This window comes from Ruditapes philippinarum, unplaced genomic scaffold, assembly GCF_026571515.1.
Source record: "Ruditapes philippinarum isolate M1 unplaced genomic scaffold, ASM2657151v2 ctg11602_1_1_1_1, whole genome shotgun sequence".
Lineage (NCBI taxonomy): Eukaryota > Metazoa > Mollusca > Bivalvia > Venerida > Veneridae > Ruditapes > Ruditapes philippinarum.
This window is the reverse complement of record NW_026862818.1, coordinates 2259-24162: the sequence shown is the minus strand read 5'-3', so window position 1 is coordinate 24162 and position 21904 is coordinate 2259. Positions and strand designations below refer to the sequence as shown.

General features: G+C 31.9%; 1 pseudogene; it reads left to right on the top strand.

Moving 5' to 3' along the window:
• Positions 1-382: 382 nt before the first annotated feature.
• On the top strand, positions 383-17889 carry LOC132720308 (secretin receptor-like; annotated as a pseudogene).
• Positions 17890-21904: the final 4015 nt, after the last annotated feature.

Below are 21904 nucleotides of genomic sequence, written 5' to 3'. Positions count from 1 at the left end.
GTGCATTTCAGTTCTTACATAAACTCGTTTAAAATACATTTCTAGCTACCATAAAGATCTATATGATAATCAAAATTTATCGCTAAACGATCTACATGTAGCTAAAGTTGTTAAAAACCTAAAATGATTACGATGTTTTAATAAAGGTTTAGAAACGTTTTTTTCATTTTGCGTGCGTTTTAGCGTGCGTATATCGTTTAGCGTATTTCGTTTAGCGTATATCGTTTTGCGTGGCGTCTGCGTATTTCGTTTCGTTTTGCGTGCGTATAACGTGCGTTCGTATAGCGTGTAACGTGCGTTCGTATAGCGTGTAACGTGCGTTTTGCGTGTAAACTGACACGTTCACCCTACTGTACTTCAATATGCTTTTTAACAATTTCAGACGTCTTCATTGTCCAGAAACACCATTCACATCAATTTGTTCGTCTCGTTCAACTATCCTGCTAATCATTTCATTCGTCAAAGAGAACGCTCTTGTCAATCAAGTCGGCTTTAGTTTTGATGTAGAAGTCGCAACAAATGGCAATGTCCGTTTTTTTCTTGGAAGACAGTTCGGTACGTATTGTCCACAGTTGATTTAAACGTTCGTAGAAATATTGTGTTGTCTGCATTGGTATTTTCTAGATTAAAACCTCATTTTTATACTGGTTTTATATTGCTACATTAATTTTAAAGGGTGTTCGTGACTTGTACTAAAACGACATTATCAATACATGTACAATAAAACACGTAAAAGAAACAAAATCATAAGATAACATCCCACGGAAATTAATTACTTCGAAAAGGTTAGAGTAATTTTCAGAAAAATCAAAGAAAATATACGTAATTAATGCTTGACTGTTAGAAATTTCTATAGATCTTATCTTATTTCCTTAAGTCTGCTCTTGTCATCTGCTGTTAATTACATTGCTTTTAAGTTTTACCGGAACAACATCGGGCAGATCGTATAAGGGATTACGTAATGACCTCAATTAGTCAGATTTTTAAACGAGAGTTGGGGTAACTGTCCCTGTTTTTTTTTCTGTTCTATGTCAAAGAAAACTATAAAACTAATTTTGCTTCATTTTTTATCTGAATATCAAAATGTATCTTTGAAAATTGGTTATCCCTGTGTGTTAAATAATTGTTTACTTAAAAGGTTATTTAATCATGGATGTGTACGAGTATGTATAACAACAATATCTTATGGCTTGGGCGGATGACATCACTGAATACGTCATTGAAGGAAATATGATGGTCTATTCAGACATGATGTAATCAGGTTGCGTTTTAGGAAAAAACCCAAAGCTAAGCCAGATTTACTATTAAAAATTCAAATATCTGATATTTATTCGGGCGAAAACATTGAGAAAGAAAGATGTTTCCTCATAGCTTTTGTTTAACATTTACACTAATTTCGAAATATGTGACGCGGAAAAGTGACGGGGAACTGAACAAAAAAAAAATTCCAAATTACCCTGTAATAGTATGGTTCCTGTCAAAAATAATCAGGAATGAATTTTTAAAAAAAATCAGACAAAAAAGCTGCCACTCGCTTACGGTCTTAGCAAAAGGGAACCACAATCTTTTTAACGGATTTTCCGGCAGGCCATTAACCCTACAACGACCATAAACATCTCTCACATTTAAATTTCGCGCACTGCCAAAAAAACACAAAAGTTGGGTTTTTATTTCGATTGAAATTATCGGTCAAATGTTTTAGAAAAGGAAATTTCAGAAACATGTTCAGGGACAACCAAAAAAAAAATATTTTCAGAATAATTGTAACTTTAAAACCTTTTTCTGAAATACATTACAATGGGCATATTGTTTATGTATAATATAAGTCAATATAATTGTAAAATTTGCGAACATTATTGTAAGTTGCGGGAGTACATGAAACATGATTGTAAAATTGAGAATAATATTGATATTACATTGTATTTGGTTAAAAAGCCATAATTTTATTTTGTTTATTTCGGTTCTTTTTATTTCAAAGCACTGGCAATGCAAACGTTCTTTTTCGATGTTTTTAATTACATTCTTGGTGCAACTACATGTGGATCTTTTTACAGAAGGGATATATCTAACACATGCTGATTACAGTTGCAATGTTTTCTCGGAAAAATCTGGAATTAAAATAAGCTCGTCTTGTTTGGATGGGGGAAGTGTTTGACATCTGTGGCCTTGATTTTTTGCTTCTTGTTGATGAAATCTTCGTGAAACTCAAATCAATCATCCAAAGGTTATTGCCTCATGTCCCGACCGTTTTAAGTGGTGAACGGCGTTGCACAGATCCTAATCAATTCTTTTTTTATTTTTTTATATCAATAGTTTTCATGTTTGGTATGAAGTAAATTTGCATGTCAATGTTTTACAACACAATTTCAAACGTCGTCCTCTAAGGAAGTATTTTCAAACAAGAGGTTTAAAAATGATATTAAAAATGCCCCAACGTACCGTAAAGACATTATGTTTTTCGTAAATTTCTGCAGTGTCAAATTTCTATATTCTATAAGTCGTTTAACTATTAATTCAAAGCAGAGTGTTATTGATTATATCCTGTTCTATTTAAAAGTTAACAATGCGTTGGGTTTTTTTCATAGATTTAGTCCAGGAGTTTCAATAAAAAGTTGTTGTCGAAAGGGCCAGTCTGGTTTTTTGTTTCAAATTTGATTGGACGATTCAAATAAACAATTTAAAATTTGACCAATCAAAAAGCGTTCGGGCATGCAGAATGGGTTTTTATGTTTCATTATCCTTTTTTTCAGGGCCCCTATTTTTGTTTTGTAATACGCATTAGGGTTTAAGTCCGTCAACTTCGAAAGACGTGTTGTAAGTTTTTGTTAATATTGATTTTCAGATAGGACTTATTTTTACTTAACATTTTTTAAACTATCTGTAAATAGTGGGCCAGTCTTTTCACTCCCACGTTGGGGTTGTTTACTTGCAATGGGGAATTCAATACTCTTGGTTGCTTTTAATGGTAACGTTTTGCTTAAATTATAAGCAAATAATTTACTGAAATGTAGTAATTTCTTCTGGGGAAAAAGGAAAAAACAACATTTCAATATTGTTTAATATTTTTATGCGATATTGTTTAAACACTTTTATTTTCCTACTATTTTCACATGCATACATAACGAACAACCATTATAATGATTTACTCTGAGTGGTGTCCAAAGTCATAAATTAGGTACAATTATTATAGCAGAGAAAAAATAAAGGACTCATATATAAATTTGCTAGGAAGGGTTATTTTATCACGCGCACGAATCTTTTGTTTAGTCAGAATATAACCTACTATTGTCTGATAAGAAATGAAATCTAGTGCGACATGGTCACTATGGCGGAGGGTGGATGGGGGAGAGGCAAGGGACCTTACAATAAACTATTTTGCAGTTCTTTGTGGCAAAAACACAATTCCAAATATTTCAAAATCTTTTACATCAATACATATCACCGGGGCCAGTGTTCGAATATGTGCATTGATTTTTACATGTATATAAGCACAGTTGGCGCTTAGTACAAGATATACAGTTTCTGTTAAAGTGTTAAACACACAGAAACATGACATTATTGGCAGCCATACAGTGTCACCTATTTTTGGCTCAAAAATCATGTATTTGGCTAATACTCCGTGGAAATTGCACGGAGATAAATTTTCACCACTTTGTCTCTCAAAGTTACCCATTATGTAACTATTAAAGGTTAGCACGTTCTCCTTGTCATATAGGAAAATTTTTGACAGAATTACCCTTACTGATTTAATGTTGGAGATTAATTAATACTATTTGGAAAAGAAGCCTAAGCATCCATTTCCTATTCTAACATTTTAAAGCACAGCTCTAACGTCCTTTAAATAATTAATTATAAGCAAAGTTGGTAAATTAATTTCATTGTAAAAGCAAATCTGGGCTGTTATTTGTCTTGATGAACTGAAAACTGAAACACAAACTTAAGATGCACAAATATCACAATCTTCTTGATATAACCGAATTGAAAATTAAATAAGCATAATTTTAATGTGTCTTTTTAACATTTTCAGATGTTGGAATACGCATCCTACACATGGGTACTTCTGGATGATCCGGGGTCCAAAGGTTGTGGCCATGGTTGTAAGTACTCGAACATTTGCGACATCCGTCGCCTATAGCGTTATTAATTCAATTTATAGTTTATCCATATACTCTTCAAATGAAAAGTCTAATAAGTAATTTTAATATTCTAACGACTAGTGGCGGTGTGACTGAGTGGTAGACGAATCCCATAAATAATCTAAAGATTGGGGGGGCCGCATTGGTTTTAAAAACCTGCCAGCCTTTTAATTTTCCCTGAGTAAAATTGGTTCCCAAGGACGGATTCGAGAATGTTTTTAATAATTTCCCCCAGTCGGGCTAAAAACAAATTTGCATAAAAATAAATGATTATTTAGTTTTTCAAATTTGTAATGTGTTTTTTAAAAAAAATAAAATTTTTTGTCAAATAAAATAATGTTTTGCAAAATTAGTTAAATTTTTTGCCAAAAAGGGAAAACCCGGGATTTCTAAAAATTTGGGCTATTTAAAAACTTACATTTTCTGTTATGTATGGGTTTTAAAGATAAATTTGTCTCCCAAAAAAAAAAAGACAAAATACCCAAATAATTGATTGGAATCACAGCTTTTAAGTTAAAATAAAAATTCGAATCCCTTAAAAAAAGCCCAACGGCAAAATTTAAAATGTTGGGAGGCCGGTTTGATTGACCCGTTTTGGACCCGGGGACTGGAAAAGTGCAAAATTACCCTCCCCGCCCCCAAACACCGGCTTTTAAACAGAATTCAACATTTAAACGTGAAAATGGTAAAATTTTGAATTTAGAAACATCCGCAGATGTGTTCATACGGCGGTTATCATGGGAACCTTCAAATGTGACACTTCCGTGCCATTCCATGAAAAAGCGGCGTATGGTCCCCAAGTAATAAAAAGCGTGTGCCCTAAACGAGAAAACAATGGGCGGAACTAAATAAAATGGAATTTTGAAAGGGGATCAGAGGTTATGAAGCCTGCGTATCACAGATAAGACGTCAAAAGACAAATTTAAAAAGCAGGCAACATATCCTACGGGTGATTCAACATTATTCAAGTAGGAATATTGGAACCACCCATATAGAAAATGCCGAAACGTAGAAACTAAAAATACCACAAGCACAACAATAATGTCGTGCTGAACGATCTTCAAGGATCGAAAATATAAAAAGCACTCAACCGAGTAATAAGTCTGAATAGATTGTAACAAGGTGGTCAAGAAGGGAATTTTCTCTATATTGAACAAACTCTTTTAACACAATGCTATCGTCATGTCACTCTAAATTGTTAAAATATATATTTCTTTAATTTCCACATTTTTTTTCCGTAAATTTTATGATCATTAACACTAAATTGTCATGTTCAAATGCGGTTCTAATATATTCTTGTGAAACTTCGGCTAATTTCGTAACTTTCCGTATCGTACGTTTTACGGCGCACAAACACAGTTAAGGTCAAATGGCGCCGAAACAGGAAAGATGATTTTGGCTATCCTTGGGTGTTAAAAACTTAAAGCAACACAGGGGGGCACATATTTTAAGTTTGGGTTGTTAAAAATTCTTAACAAATCTTAGTGTTTTAAATGAATATCAGTAGCGAAAATTAAATTAAGACAGAAATTAACGTAGATTGCCAACTTCAGATGGAAATTATTTGTCAGATTAAGACTAACGAAGATTGCCGAATTTATACGAGCTTTTGATGTATGGAATACCTTTTATAATGTATTACATTCTTCTTCAAATTTTTTCAGGTCAATTTTTTCATATTTCTCAACATTATAAGAGTTTTATTCACCAAGCTGAACGCATTTAAAACCCCGGATGTTAAAAGGTACCGGTATAGGTATGTAGTTGAATGCAATTCTAACATTTAGCGCTACTAAACTTCGTTTTCGAATCCTAGATATCTACTTAGGCGATAGCTTTTGCTACTGTTAGAAACGTTTCTTTTTCATTTAGAAGATGCGGGAGTTTGTTGTGCTTTTTCCGGCTTTATTGCGCAAGAGCAAGTGTTAGAAATACGTTACACATGATCTTCGACGTTGCTTGTTTATTGTTAGATCTTGTAATGTTACAAAATAAACTGTAAATAAAATGTATATATATTGTTATATAACACGCCCGGCAAACTGTCGCTCCACTTCAAAATTTTGGTGTACGGTAAAACGAGCGAACGGCATTTCCGAGATAGAGCGGAAGGCCGATTTAAACGGATAATTGTAAGTATTGTTTATATTTTTGTCTTGTTATTCATTTTAAGTATTTTTTAGAAAAACGGAAAATGTTGTTCCGTGTAGGACTGTTTTCAATGATCTAAGATGTTACAAAAAGGAGATTATATTAAACCCGGGTGAACTTTTTTTCCCTGACGAAGTGAACGACGATTTGTAGAATAATGAACTTCCCAACCTTTAAAATGACATACACAGACACTTCGGATTTTTTTAAAAGTTTATTAGAAAAATAACAACCCGTAATAAGAACTTGTCCTTCGTGCAACATAAATAACTCCTGAAGGATTTCTTAAATTTGTAATTCAATATTTTTCGGAAGTAGTGGAGCCAAAGGGCAAGAGATGGAGCGAAATGTTCAATGTTGAGCGCAAAGCGATATTAATTTTGCGTATAGGGAGGGGCGCAGTCTATGATTTGTTATATATTAAAGCTATATGAGTAAAAATAAACATGTTCAAGTGTTTTGACCGAGATATACTTACCTTTTTAATACAATTAATAAAGCCTGATATCCTTTCAACGACCATAGCGTAATAAATCTAATCGCGAAGGTGTCACCTTATCTTGCTTATTTTCCAAATTTGAATGAGGCCCGATCATTGAAGCATATGCATGGCGTAAGACAGGGTGCAACTTATTCGAGGTCAATCATGATTTTTGACACAGTTATGTACATTTAAAAACGTGTGTCCGTGCAACTTTGACAAATTTAATATTTTCAGTTCTACCGGGAACAAATGTTTCCGAGCAGCTACGTGTAACGCGATTGTTCTCGCCAAAACGTTACGTTTTTCGAAAAGATAGATATTCAAGGTGCAGAACAGAGACAAAAAAATATCCAATGCACGGGGTACATTAAATGGATCAGTACTACCAAGTTCATTTTACTATGACTCTCTGTAAAATAAATAGCTCTAACGTACATGTTCAGATCAAACACAAATATGCCACGTTTTTAGGAAATAGAAAGACATTAGTAAGGTGGGGATCTCTATGAAAATGGTTGATAAAGTGTCAGTCGTTCTAAGGATATATAATATGATAAACAAGATTAACAAGGAAAGGCGGCGTTCAATGACCACAACCCCACGCGACCCAGCAACAAGAACCGATGGCAAAGAGCCCAGGAGGCTCTCAAACATAAACAGGACTGGGCGCAAGGCGGAGCACGGACAGGTCAATCACTAACTTTAAAATGAAACATAACAAGAAATGATAAAAACCGATAAGAAAAACAAAGAAAAAAGATAAATGACTGTTAAACAGGCCCACAAAGTAAAGGGGCTCAGGGGAAGTGGGAGAGGGGCAAAAAGGATATAAAGGTGTTTCAGTTATGTTTTAAGATATTTCCTATCTTATTTATCATAGTTGTTTAGTTTACCATTTCCTCTCAAAATGTAAATAGAACTGTTAACTTTTATAATCAGACTTATTTAGACTTTTGAAAGATTTTATTTATAAAAATTCGTAGACTACGCTCTTAACACCAACTTAATATCGCCTTGCGACCAACAGCCGACCTTTCGCCGATCTCTTGTCCTTTGGCTCCACTACTTTCGAAATAAAATTCGATATACAAATTTAAGAAATCCACCAAGAGTAGTTTATTTTGCACGAAAGAATATCTCTTGATAAGGGTGGATATTTTCTAAAACACTTTTTCAAGAAATCCGAAGTGAAGAGCGTTTCCATGGTTGGTAGTTTGACATTTAACAAATTGTCGTTCACTTCGTCAGGGGGAAAAGTTCTCCCGGGCTTAATATAATTTTCATTTGTAACAGCCTAGATCATTGAAAGCCTAAATCAATCCTACACGGAACTACATTGATCGATTTTTGAAAAAACACAACTTAAATGAAATACAAGACAAAAATATAAACAATACTTACAATTATCCGTTTAAATCGGCCTTCCGCTCTATCTCGGAAATGCCTTTCGCTCGTTTTACCGTACACCACAATTTTGAAGTGGAGCGACAGTTTGCCGGGCTTGTATAAATAGCTGAAAAAAATTCTAATTGTACAAGATTCCATCAACATCTTTGGATTATTAGTTCGAACCTCATGCTACTGTTGCTATCCTCTTCTTTACGACTTTTTTATAGATGATATTTGTTTAAGGACAATTCGTTTTAAAACACAAAGTTCCAAACCTTTTGGTTAGATCAGCGGACAGTTCTTTTGATTTCATGAATTAAATTACTATTTTATTGACGAGGCAAAATTTAATGTTGTCTAAAGCCCAAGTTGTGGAAATATAATGGTCGAAATGTCCGCCATGTTTTTTACTTAAATCCTGCTATGTTCAAACGTTGCTAACTCTTGCCCCAATATTTTTTTAAAAAAATGAAGTAGGACCATTTCATTATTATGACATATTTCTTATCAATCAGCTTAATGATGCCATATATGTTTTGTTTTAAGTAATTCATATTTGACTTGGATCATTCATAAGAAATTCCTAAGGCAGATTTTACATCTATAAGCAGAAAAGATTAGAGAAGAGAAAAATTTTGGTAAGAAACAAAAATGTTATGAACGTGATTTTCACAAAAAGCATGTGCAACAGCCTGCTTCACAATACATGTATTATATTTTTCAACATAATAATTACATTGTATATATTTGCATGACAAATTATATTATCTCACAAAATGGTTTATATCATTAATTTTTGATTGATTATATATCATCAATTTTGATAATTATTGCCACACACTTTACACCTTGCTAATTTAATACTAAAAGCATGTGAGAAAAATTTGTTTGCTTAACAATATATGGGTTGTATTTCATACTTGCACGAGAGTAGAATGGGTGTCACAATAATTAGGTCACAAGAATTACGTCACGAGAATTAGGTCACGAGAACTAAGTCAGGACATGTAATAATTTCACGTCCCGTAAATATTTTCGGGCGCACGATTTTGTTTTGGCATTTTGAGACTAAGAATACAAGTATGATCTTATTATTTTGTACAAGTAATTTGTCTATAAACACTCTTAAAATATGACCAAAACATGTGTTGGATAGTGTTTTAGATAGTAGATAAATAATAAGGCATGTGGAAATCTATATGTAGAATTGAATCTTGATAATTAATTTAGCTAGTTTTATATTTCTTTAAACATATGCGGTAACATGAGACAAACAGTCACAAATAGTTGATTAGATTTCGAATTAAAAAAATATAAAAATAATATAAACATTTTGACTTTATGTCAAGTGGCCAATTTTAATGTTATTTTGTGACTTTCTGACATTCACCTTTGGGAGAAGACCTTAGGTGCACATACATGAAATCTTAGGCATGAGCTGACATTTGGGTAGATTCACGGAAACTTTTACCGACCAGATAAATAGATTTCTAATACGAGAAGGAAAGACAGCTTCTTTTGCGAGATCCGAACCTTTCTCGGTCCGAGGCAATTAATTAAGTCAGCAACAAATACCCACAATTGTGGAGCTTTGAAATTTTGAGACAAAAAAAGTGTTTTTAAATAGAAAATGTAAAAATACACTGTCGACTTGTCAGGCTTGTTCGTGGACGGAAGTGTAACGTATCAGAAAAATGCCGTTTTGCTTCGCTGCTCGTCTAATCAAATCACCATGAGTAGTTTAAAGGACCAGCTCACAGTTGGCATAGAATTATTTTTTATCCCAAAGCTAAATATTTAGTTTGCATAGTAAAAAAATATATAAAATATGAAGATAAATTTATGATTTCTTTCTGCAGGAAATTGGCCAAGTCAACGTTAGTCCCTATTCCTTTATTTGAGGTCCATTACATCGTGTTCATTGGCCTACCAGATGACGTTGATGAAACTACCGAATTAGTGAAACTATACTGGGAAATGTTCTTCAATTCTTTCCAGGTTATTTTATTATCATTACTTACAGTAGTGCCATTATGATCATAATTGTTATAGTTATCATTATCATTCTTATTATTTTGTTGTTATTATTATCATCATCATTAATTTTATCATTATTATAAGTATTATTATCATAATTAATATTCTTATTGTAATTATCATCATTATCATTATCATCATCATCATCATCATTATAAGTTGGGCCTAGTGTTACAATTATGAATTAATAATCCAAATAATCATCATTTTCTTTGTTATGGATATTATACTTCAACTGCATTATAATCACGTTTATCTTTTAAAAATGCAATATGTATCATGTAGATCTATAACTTGTAAATATTGCATTATTCTTTAAAATCAGTTCTTCAAAAGTGGTCTAAATCCGTCTAAATTCAACCAGATGTTATAAAGTTTTTGATCAGTAAGTGTCCAGAATAGTGGGGTGGGAAATAAGGTATCTGCTGTCAAAATAGTGCAAATTGTGATACAAGCATGAAACTTTCAGGAAATCATCTTTAGACCATGTAGATTTCAAAAGTGAAGTGGACCCAACAATATCTCTGCTCATTCAAGATGGCCGCCATTTTCAAGATGGCCGCCATACAAATTTGATGTTTATAATAACTCATTCATTCCAATTTTTTTACAGACCTGCACCTTACACCAAAGCATGCATATAGTTTCTCCGTTTCAAAAATTTAATTTTTTAGCAATTTCGCTTGCATATTTCTTCAGAATCCAAAATGGCGTCCAATATGGCTGCCAATTTTATGCAAAACTGATATACCTCTTTTTTAGTGTAATTATTTGCACAAAGTATGCTTATTTCCATATAAAATTGTTAAAAATATTAGAAAAAAAAATCAAATTTTAGGTTAAGCACATTGTTAGTCATGTTTTTAGTTTTTTGTACAAAAAATCTTTAAAAATATCAAAGAAAAAGTGCCATTTTTTGCATTTTTTCTAGGTCTATGAACAGAATTCCGAAATTTACATAGTTTCTTATAGTGTATTTGATATTCAATCAACACTATGTTTTATTGTATAATTGTAACAAAAACATAAAATGTGAAAGTTTTATACTTATTCAAAGTGGGTGGGGTATATTTATCCGACAATTGTAATACAAAATAACGTTTATTATATGAATTCTTATGCAAATATTCACTGTAAAAAAAGTATTTTATTGTATTAAGGTAATTTTGTCTTCCTTAGGGACTTGAAGGTGTCCTAAAATATCAATGAATGCAGATAGAATTATATGTATACATTCAGTTATTAAATGTGTGTGCGTGATATAAGTTGTTTCAATATTCTTAATATAATTTGATAATTGTACAGAAAGAAGACTGAATATTCATCAACGAACCATATGTTAGATAAAATCATGTCTGGACCTGAAAGAAATGTTGTCTATTAATGAATACAATTATTTCCTGCGCTAATGAATACAATTATTTCCTGCACAATTTAGTCGTGCCAATAGTTTGAAACAGAATGATTCAAAAATATATATTTTTGCACATATTTGTTACCAAGTATAATTGAATAAGTACTGTTCATTTCTAATAACTTATGTAGACATGATATTTTCAAAAGATACAAAAATTAAGGCGACTTAACATCATAATATCTTTGTGTGATGAAATATGTATCAATAATATCGTTTGACCCACATAACATAGCTTATGATTTGAAATATAAACTACATGTATTCATACTTTATTTTCTCCATTAAACAAGAGATAATTGTTGACCATAGATCACTCGCCTAAGATCCACTGCTGGAAAAGGGCTATTATTCTTTAATACTGCAAAATACTAAAATCATATAAGGAGTATCTTTTTTCACCAAATACAGACATGATTTATGAACTATTTGAAAAGAAACAAACATGCCCAATAACTAGCCTCTCAGAACTTTTTCACACAAGAAGGCTCATATAACTATATTCCAATAAGAGTTCATGTAAACTAAGTGATTTTGACCCTATGCCAATAGTTCAAAATCTTTATATAGCATCACAATGTAATGATATACGATATTTTTTCTTCTCTGTGCGCTGTAGTTTCGGAGAAGAATTTTAATAAAATAAGTCAATATAATTAAAGTGACAGGGAAAGCTATTTTTGGTCACAGGAGCATGATTTAAAGGCCATCACGAGGAACACAGTTTTTTAAAGACTTGTGTACGGAATCATATTGAATTTTTTTTATTCTTGTTATTTAAAAAAACAACAGCAAACAAACAAACTACAATGCCTAGAGCTTAGATAGTCAACATACAACCTTGCCAAGTAAAGAAGACCTCTTTTAAAGTTACATTAAACATTTTTGGATCATTTAGTGTACATGCAAAATATTTTTTCTCAAAAATCTAAATGCACAGAGCACAGGTACTAAGCATGTAGCCTCACCTTATGCCTTTATTAACATATTAATTGAATCATGCTCATAGAGCCACCTGGGTTTATAAACTTGTATATGAAAACACATAAAAACATCTAGTGTTAAACTACAATGACTTGGACTAAGATATTTTGGATGTAGCATGATATAACATGCATAAATTTGTATGATGCTACTGCAGTCTAAAATGGTTTTGCAATGGTTATCACTTAATTTACAAACACTACTGCAGTAAATCTGTTTCCCCTAAACCTACAGTTCCTGACGCATAGAAATTAATCATGTATCATCATAATTTTGTTATACTCTAAAAATATCTGATATTTATCACATAAACCGCGGCACAGGAGTGTAATAAAGCCATTTAATAAAAACGATATTACACTAGACAATATTACATAGAGGATATTTGTTTGTTTGTGTGTAAGATGAAATTTTATTTCATCGAGTGGGCTTTAAAAACAGTATTCTCACGAGTGGCGAAGCCACGAGTGAGAATACTGTTTTTAAAGTTCACGAGATGAAATAAAATTACATCTTACACAACAAACAGACAAATTTTCTTTTTATTTTATGCTTAAAAACAAGTTAAAACGAAATTTCCATAATTTTAACGTTAATATTAAAACTGTTTCCCCCATTGAGAGCCTCATTTATTCGGAATTTCTCATTAAAAAAAAGAAGTCTTGAGCTGACAAATAAGTCCGCCTATCAACATTAAATGACGGTGATATTTATTAATTTTATTAAAAAAATATGAATGATCGCGTGTTTTGATAATAAAAACAAACAATTCTTGTAGGAGAAAAAGTCCAACCATCCATCCATATTTCTGTTACTTAGTGCGAATTTATATTAGACATGGCTTTGTAAAATGTAAGCGGCAGCCATTTTTTAAAGTTGTGTATTTCATGGGAGGAAAATAATTGTGTAAGATTCAGAGGGATATAATTTGGATTTGTTAGTCATACACATTTTTAAAAGAAAGAAAACTTATTTGAGGATTGTAACAGACAAAAAATAAGTGTTGACAGATGTGAAAACATTCAGAAAAGGAGCTAGGAAAATGGAAAACTTGGAAACCTGCTCAAGAACGCTGGGTTGATTTAACTTATTCTTCGAGTTATGGCTGTCAATGCTTTCAATTTTTCATAAAGCATACGGCAGTTATTGCTCGTAGGATACTTTAATATGCCCAAATGTCATCAAGAGCAGTTTTGCATGGGGAAGGAATGTATTTTTGAGACTGTCAAAATGAAACAAAAAAACGAAATTTGGTGATTGGAATTTCATGAATTTGAATGAATAGAAGTAAGTTTTCTTCTTTTTATTACTTTTGACATTTAAGTTATTTATCAATTTCAGTTTTGCTTTTTCTTTAAACAGCCTGACATTGTCAGAATTGTCAGCAAAAATAAAATTGAGGTACCACATGGGGAAAATCTTAAAAAAGTAGTTTCGTCATTGAAAAGAGTGAAATTATATTTTGATAATTTTCACTGTGAAATTACCAAATATAATTTTCACGGATAAATCAGTAATCCACTGAAAAGCATAAAATAAACTAGTGTAATAACACTTTGACGTCACGTCATTTGCACTATAAACATAGCGTTAAAGCGCGCTAATGTTAGCGTTACACTATAGGCGCGTCAAAGAAAAATGACTCTTGTTAACAGTTTACCGTTCTTATTTTATATATGTGATAAATAGAATATTATATTCGTGTAGATTCAATACTAAATTTATTGAACTCGTTGAATAAAAAAAATATTATGTTCGCCAGAGGCTCGCATAATATGATTTTATTCAACTCGTTCAATAAATTTAGTATTAAACATACACTCGTTCAATATCCTCTATATCATGGACAACATGGTCAAAATTTACCCCTAACACCAGAGGTCACTAAGTTCATATGGACTCATATATGAATATGGTTATTAAAGTTCTCTCGTGTAAAAAAATTAAACTAGATATTGGACATGTTTCTTTAAGAGTAACCGGATACAAATATTACACAAATCATGTGTGTTATGACATAATTGACACGCCCAAAAAAATCTTGTTACCTTTTTCCAAACAATGATCTAAGGTGAGTGATCCAGGGTCATTCTATCCTCTTATTGAAATATGATTACTTTAGGAAATGCACTTATTTGTATCTTAACTTTTCATAAGACTGCATGCAGGCCAGGCCATATCATTGTTATATCTGTTTCACATCACATAGATGATGTGATGTGGCAGTACCTTATTTTTATTATGTATGTTCAGACATTAAATGAAAAACAAAACAAAAACATTATCTCACTTTGTTGGCTTTTAAGCCATGTTTATATCATAAATATAAAATTGTGAATGAGTCAAAATATGCGTTGATGGACTACCTTTATACCTTACATCCATGCACATATTTGCTATTTTAAGCACGTTAAGTTAATTTATTGTCTTCTTATATGTCTTTACAATTAATATATGATATCAAAAATATTGAAACAATAATTATCATGCAACCAAATTTGATAACTGAATGTATACACATGTTTGTATGTGCATTTCTTGCTCACCCACTTGACCCGAAGGAAGACAAAAATACTTTCATCCAATAAAAAGTACTTTTTAAGTTGGAACATTTGCATAAGGATTCATATTTAGAAAAGTAAAAAGGCAAAGAAATAGAATGAATATAACTATGTATAATTTCTGTTGTTTTTCTATTACAATTATCGTATAATATTACCCCACCCACTTTCACAAAATATAAAACCTTCAGATTTAATGTTTTTCTAAACACATTATATAAATGGAATGTCAAATACAGTTTAAGACATAAAGTAACTTTTTTAACTTTGCACATTAATTTAGAAAATCAAATTTTAAAAATATGCAAAAATTGGATTTTTTTCTTGATATTTTTAAAGATATTTTTAGACAAAAACTTTTAAAGTGTTTACCTTATTGAGGTTAGCAAATAATTTGATTATCTCTGATATGTTTAAACACTTTTTTATCATAATAAACATAATTTGTGCAACTAATTATACTATAAAAATGTTATAACAGTTTTGCACAAAATCGACGGCCATATTGGACGCCATCTTGGATTTGGACGAGGATTGAAAGACAAAAATTTGTTAGATTTATATTTTTGAAAAGGAGAAACTATATGCATGCTTTTGGTGTTAGTTTCAGGTCTGTACAAAAAATGAAATGAATGAGCTAATATGCACGTCAAATGTATATGGCGGCCATTTTGAAAATGGCGGCCATCTTGAACAAGCAGAGATATTTTTGGGCCCACTTCAATTTTGAAATCTACTTGGTCTAAAGATGATTTCCTGAAAGTTTCATGCTTGTATCACGATTTGCACTATTTTCTCAATTTCCCGCCCCACTTGAACATGGACAGTAAAGATTGTCGTCAGCATATCGACCAATATTATCATAAACACAATGTCATGATCTGTTAATTTAATAGACTCATCACTTAAACCAATTCTAGCAACAACCGCATCGACTATCTCTAGAAAAAAATAATCTAGCTTTAAAGAACACCTTAAAGACAAGAAAGTATTTTCAATAATTAGCGGACAATTCTCTTTAAGAAGTACCAAATGTATTAGTTACAGATCTACATTTTATATGTGATCGAAATATTGGCAGAGTTCGTGTGACAACAACAAATAAATAAAATGTACCTAACTATATAGAATTTGTTCCTTAATTATGCTAACGCTAGTGCCAAATGACATTAATAAGTGCGTCACGGAGAGGTAAAAGTCTGTGTGTTAGCTAAACTCTATGATGACTTAATTTATCCACTTTCAGAAACATTTATCTTAATACCAGGTTACCTATATGTTGCATAGTTTCAGCTATTACAAATACATTGTTCTATTTGAAGAAATGTACTTTCAGTGTTGAATAAAACAAGTATATTATTTTGATACTATATATTTATTTTATTTATTGAAATAGCACAACGACAAAAAGTATCGCTGGTTCCTTTTTGTCTGGTCTCTGATATTTTCAAGGTTAAGCCAGCCACTATGATATATTGACGTTACGTATTGATAAATTCATTATGTAAAATGTTACAACACTATGTCCCAGACTGTATAAAGAGCAAGTTTTACCAGAAACATTTTATCCCATGACACTGACCTATAAAGACTTGTATACACCATGTGTTTCTGTTAGAAATATTGATTCATCTTTTTATATTTTTTTCAGGGTTTCCTAGTCAGTCTGTTGTTCTGTTTTCTAAACGGAGAGGTAAAGAAGCACATCCATTTCAGACTTTTGTAATTCGTTTACATGTTCTTCAAAAAATCCCAGATAGTTTTTGTCCTAAAGTTATTGAGATGGTTTTGTAAGTAGGCTATACCATACAGCGCAAACTGTCTTTATATGCTCCATTAATTGTCGGTATAGCTGAGTTACGGATGGTGAGCGACATTTTATGCCGTAAATTGAACGTCTGGAAATCTGTTAAAACAATCTTGTCATGTGTTATAGATCTTATCAAGTTTAAAAAAAACTGGATAACTATTGTTCACTGCAGTCAGTAGATTTCGTTTCCTTCTTTCAAAAGACTTGATAAACATAGTAGATCTAAAGACAGTATATATAGTATACATTATAGTTTCGGTGGCTGTTATATATTTTTAATTTATTTAACATTTCTACATCAGGAAAAGAAAACTTTTAATTCGTTCTTCTATCATGGAGTGTAAAAAGCACAACGATGTAAATTAAGCTCTTTAACACAGTACGTTTCTGTATTAATACTAGTTTAATATATATTATTTAGACAGCAGCTATTTTATATCGTGTTCATGCGAACAAAATTCGACAGTTCTGAATCTATTTTAAAGGTACAAACAGAAATAAAGAGGAAATGGAAACGTTACATAATAAAGCGCGGTGGAAGTGGATTTAGACGGGTGGGACGAGAAACTATGACGTCATATGTCTCACGCGCAGGCGGTTCTGTTGCGTCAACAAGTGCCATAATGGAAAAAGACATACCAAATGGAAAAACGCGGAACAAAACAGATAAAAATACTCTTAACGGGGGCTCGTCTTCTGATAATTCAGTACATATGGAACAAAATGGACTTGTTATAGGCGACCATGAAGCCCATCCAATGATTGAAATAACTCCACCTGTCGAGCAGCATTACAGAAACGAAGATTCGCCATTAATGTTTAACAATAATGAAAACATAAAACATGAAGAGCCACGAACCAAAGATTGAATAGTTATGCTATGATATAAATAAAGGTATTCATCTTCCCGGAACTGATGTCGATTACACAGTTACGTCAGTTCCGGTTTATATTTTTTTCTTATCTGTGATAGACACACGTGTTTAAACGTGAATATGGTAACACAATATATTATTTTTGATTTATATACATAGAGTCAGTGATGATTTCAACCAAATGTGGCATTTTAAATAGAAGATAAAACCTACAGAAGATAAGTGGCGTAAATTAAGAGGTGCATAATTTTTGGCGCTAAAAATTTAGGGCCACATAAAAAGTGAATCTGTCTTTGAGTTTCGACCAAATGTTGCTTAATAATGATAACACAAACGGATTTCCAAGATATGATAACATGATATAACAGTATGCTAACGTAATCGAATGAATAATCCTACAAAGTCGATGTAAAATATAGATTTTGTCTTTTCTGTGTGTTATTTTATTGCAAATGAAGTAGCAAGTAATGCTGTTCAGTAACTGTTATATATGATAGCGTTCACGGATTTTATAGTAGCATTGCACAGTGTTCTATGTTTTTATAGATCTATACAGAGATGATTTAACATTGTATAATAAATTGTAAAGGCGCCCGTGATGTTACCGTAGTAAATTGCGGTAAATGATTATAGAAAAGTTCACAAAAATATTTACCTTTACCTTACATATACAGATTGAAGTATGATAACGTGCACGGATCAAAACTAGAATGGTTATCTAGTTATCCACTTCAATTTATTGAGCGTATTTTTGGCAATGTAAATAGAAAGAAATAGTGTAGATAACTGTAATCCTTCTTTGGCGGGATAAAAGATTAATTAATTGGTGATTTAATTTTATTTAATTTACAAAATTTATTACTTAGGATCTAAAACACCATTTCTAAACTGCTTAAAAGTTAATGAGGACGTCGCTGTGAATGGTGGTCCGTTGGGATCATCGTTCTTTCAATACGGATAGGTGTTTCTATGTTACGATTGTACGATGGCCCAAATGGAACACCGTAGTTTACACTACTATCTTAGCGTGTAGGAAGACAAAAGTTTGATGGATTAAATAATACACTATACATTATAATCATTGTTGTTAATTTATATAAATATGTATTATTTATGGTTTTACATTTCAGAATTTAATAAATAAATAAAATTATTGAAAATTCTAATATGTTTTTCACTTGTATTCATTAAAATGAAGCCCTACCAGGAAATATCCTTTTTGATATCATTTATATTTACGTTTCGACACAGGATGTCCAATTGTGACAGATTCGGTGCTTTTCTCACAGATGCTTCAATATACAAAATTATTTTTTTTTTCCAAATCCAGTAAAAGAAATTTACTGTCTAATCTCGAGAAAAAGGTAAATATTATATACAAGTAATTTTAGTCAACAATTTTATTCAGAAGAGCTGATATAAAGATAATGGTCTTAAGCGACGGGTGCTCGTCAAGAGGTATTTTAGGTTACAAAGTACTAAACTTAGATATTTCAGTACTTCCGGTTCTAGACTTGAGATAATGGCAGGAAAATCATGAATCCCCGTTATTTCCATAGTCCCTGACTGTTAGCTGTTAGGCTTGTACATAAAAACATTGCAAATGGAAGCTTTTTTCTGTACTTTTATATTTCAACAAGCTGATAGGTTGTGTTAAAGGGACTCCATTGAGATTTTTTGCCATGAAGGGACATGAAACATATTTCAAAGATTTATGTACCATTTGATGTAAGTCTAGACCAATATCTTGTTTACAAATAGTCTGATCATTCCTTTACCCAATTTGCCTGACTAATCGTTTTTATTGTGCCAAATGACCCAAAAATGAAAAGCTTCGTAACGCCTTTCACTCAAATCGTGCTAAGAATTGAACAAAAACTCGATATTCAATTTAAATAATGAGTATATTTTTAAATTATTCTTTGTAGATGTTTCGATAAGAAGCGTTTTAAATTATCTATTTATGTAAAAAATTCAAAGTTTATGTGTTTAGGCTTTTAACCTCTTCGGAGCTCCTTTAAACTGTCACTTAGTAGAAAACACATTCCATAAAAAAATCTAATTCCCATTTATATGGCCAGCAAAATACCAATATGAAAATAGGCGAGTGAATATAAATTGGGACTATGTGTAAAAGGTTTGTGAAAATAGTGTGCTTAATATAAAGTTTCATTTACATGTAGTATTTTCTGTCGATTAATCATGATGTATGTATAATTCTCGCGGTATTTATATATATATATATATATATTTGAGCCGTGTCAAGACAAAACCAACATAGTGCGTTTGCGACCAGCATGGATCCAGACCAGCCTGCGCATCCGCGCAGTCTGATCAGGATCCATGCTGTTCGTTTACCAACTCTATTACAAGTAGAGAAACTGATAAGCGAACAGCCATGGTCCTGATCAGATGGGCAGGCTGCTGGATCCATGCTGGTCGCAAACCCACAATGTTGGTTTTGTTCGTGACGCGGCTCATTTATGTCAAGTCACACCGCCACTGTGAACATTCAATACGGCTACTTTCTAATTTCAATACTGGAGAACAAAAATTCTGATAACATTACGGGGCATTTTTTTGACAAAAGCGGGCACCTGTGTAGAAACCACAAACTTTACATTAGCAACTGGGTATACTTTCGAATCAAACACTGGTGTAGTGCCAGTTGGAACGGACAAAGAAATTGACATTCGGGAAACTTCACCCAGTCGCCCCGCAACAGATAGATTTATATCCCAACTTTAACCCTCAAAGTATTAGTCTTAATTTCATAACAAAACATTAATTTTACACATTTTTTTTTTTAAACATAGACTGTCACCATGAACGTTAAGTAACTATTCAAATAACAATAACATAAATACATTTTAAATGAAAAACAGCCATTCGGTCACGGTGATATATCCGTTTAACACAATGAACACAATTTGGTAAATATATCTTATCTATCCTGGATTTAACGAATAAATACTTTACAAAGTAACTTAAGTTCTTCAAAAAATATTCTCAAAAATATATGCTACAATAAAATACAACTAACTTTAGACAGCATTTTCTATGAACTCTAATTAACGTCAGTGTGTTTTGTTTCTCATCTATAATGAAAAAAAATGGGATAATAAAATAAGATAACAAGATGTTATTCAAATGAAATTTTCTTTTTATGCACTGGATGACACATAATCAACGCAGAAGTATATATTAAATGTCATGTGGTACTTCATTCCTGGTTGTCGGTTCACATTTATCCTTCCATCAAGTACCCAGTACTTACAGGCACATTACACACAACGGAGAAACTGAAAAATTAGAATATCAACAAAATAATAAAACATGTACATATATATCTTTTAAAATACTCGTCATATTCATAAAATATGTGAAACACACAAAAATGCTGCTTTGCGGGAGGATTTTTTAAAGAGAAGAACCGTGTACCAGATTTCAGGCACGGGCGGGGGCTCATACCAATTTTCGGATCCATAAACGGTCTAAACTTTGAGATCAATAAGTTACACAACATAAACACCATCCTTGTTTTATATTAATTTTCGTTCCTTTCTTTCTTTTTTTTTTTTCTCCTATTTTTCTTCCTTTCTTTCTTTCTTTCTTTCTTTCTTTCTTTCTTTCTTTCATTCATTCATTCATCATTCATACATACATTCATTCATTCATTCATTCATTCATTCATTAATTTATTCATTCATTTATTCATTCTTTCTGTCTTTCTTTCTTTCTTTCTTTTTTTTCTTTCTTTCTTTCTTTCTTTCTTTCTTCATTCATTCATTCATTCGTTCATTCTTTGAATGACGTAAAACTCGGGCTGTCAAAAAAAAAATGCAAAAATACATCAAAGTTGTCTGTTCATAGGACAACAAGTGGGGTTTTACATTTTAAAAAATAAGGCTACCACGCCGGACCCAACAAAATTTACATTTATCAGTTTGTGTCATGTTTAAATTTAATCAACCCATGTGTATCCGACGCTGACATTACAGTTGTTAACAATCTGCTGGTCATTTTTAGGTTTGTTAACACTCTACTGGTCAAACTTTTGTCC